Source organism: Tenebrio molitor, chromosome 1 (genome assembly GCF_963966145.1).
Source record: "Tenebrio molitor chromosome 1, icTenMoli1.1, whole genome shotgun sequence".
Taxonomy (NCBI): domain Eukaryota; kingdom Metazoa; phylum Arthropoda; class Insecta; order Coleoptera; family Tenebrionidae; genus Tenebrio; species Tenebrio molitor.
Window position 1 is genome coordinate 47,569,919 of NC_091046.1, and position 1,594 is coordinate 47,571,512.

General features: G+C 31.8%; 1 long non-coding RNA gene across 1 annotated transcript; it reads right to left on the reverse strand.

Moving 5' to 3' along the window:
- Positions 1-278: 278 nt before the first annotated feature.
- On the reverse strand, positions 279-1,322 carry LOC138141490 (uncharacterized). The gene is made up of 3 exons (XR_011163170.1): positions 1,106-1,322; positions 802-1,053; positions 279-736 (listed from the first exon to the last, which is right to left on the reverse strand). It is a non-coding gene; the product is annotated as an uncharacterized lncRNA (long non-coding RNA).
- Between the last annotated feature and the right edge of the window lie 272 nt (positions 1,323-1,594).

Consider the following 1,594-nt stretch of genomic DNA (forward strand, 5'->3'; position numbering starts at 1 on the left):
GAATGGTTGTTGATTAAATTCATAATGAAAATGAACGGAAATTAATCTTGATTTGGAAAAAGAAAAAGTCGAAAATTATATAAAGATTAGATAAAGGTATTGTTGTTCTGGTCAATTAAACTTATGACAGTCATGGGTAATTAGTAAAATTAAAATACAATTGGAAGTAAATATGTAGAGGTAATTAGTCATCTGTTACGTGGTATAATGTGGTGATGAATTCTAGATTCTAATTAATTAAAAAACCAAACATTATTGTTAATTTTAATAATCAATTGATATCTATATGCCATTCACGATGTTTTGGCATAAGGGGAGGCCGTGGAAAAAGTGCATTTAAGTTGGCAGTAAAGCCTGTCTGTTGAATTTGGTTATGGTTTTCTAAATTTGAGGTTATAAACTGCGTCATTGTCTAGTGCATTGTTGTCAGTTTTACTAGTTTGCAATAGAACAATACTCACACATTTTTAATCCAATTTTACAAAACAGGAAACTGACTTGAACATACTACAGAATAGTAGGGACCGGGACCGAAAGACGAAGTGGCTCCTGTTAATTTATGCACCACTTAGATAACCCACCTATACAGTGTCTTAACCAACCAGTTAGTAACTTCTCAATGAATTTTTCATTTTAACCAAAACATTCCTAAAACTAGATTGTATAAAATCTTGTACCTACTTATTAAGCCTTACTTTATTCGAATCTTTCTGCAAAATATTTACACACCCATTGTCTATGACCTAAAAGAACAAAACTATTCAACTTCCATAATTTCATTAGTAAATTCTGAATCATTACCTGCATCAAAATCCCAATCAAATTCCGAGTCAGATCCTCCTAATGAAATTATTAAAGGAAGAACGTTTTCAAATGAAAGATTTCACATTAATTTTGCCCAATCTTCCGAAATAAGTTCTTCACAATATCAATCACAGGATCAAGCCATAAATTCACAACTCTATCGCGAAGTTATAATAGGTGTTACAAAAACCCTGTGCCATTTCAATTGGGTCGTTGTTTCTTCCTGCTACATATTTATCTTGTACTCACCTACGATTCAATTTATACACAAAAAAAAAAACTTGACTTCATTGTAACTTACTGAAAATATATCCTGCAGTCTAATACAAACACCATCAATACGTTTTAAAGTCGCTTAATTATGATTACGGTAAATTCGGCAACATGTTAGGTTCATTTTGATAGGTCCGCATGTCAGGCACTTTAGTGACAGCAGAGATGACAGAAATCAAACATGTATCCAACGTTAAAAAATGAAATCATAGCCTCCCCTTATGCCAAAACATCGTGAATGGTATATAGTTCGTTGTCTTATTTTTTCGCCTTAACATTTTGTAAATCATGAGTTTAACCTAATTGTTATTTTTATTCTTTCATCCTTACCTCAAGAGTAATCAGGTTTTCGTGTGATAAAGAGTCAAAAGAGTCAAAAACAGCTCAGAAAGTTGAGATTATTCCGAGATGTCAACTATTTAGCACGATTCATACTAACCCCACTATTATACCTTGACAATTATTGCGTTTTTCTTCATTTTATACATTACCAACATTGTTTCAAATTTTTTTCTTG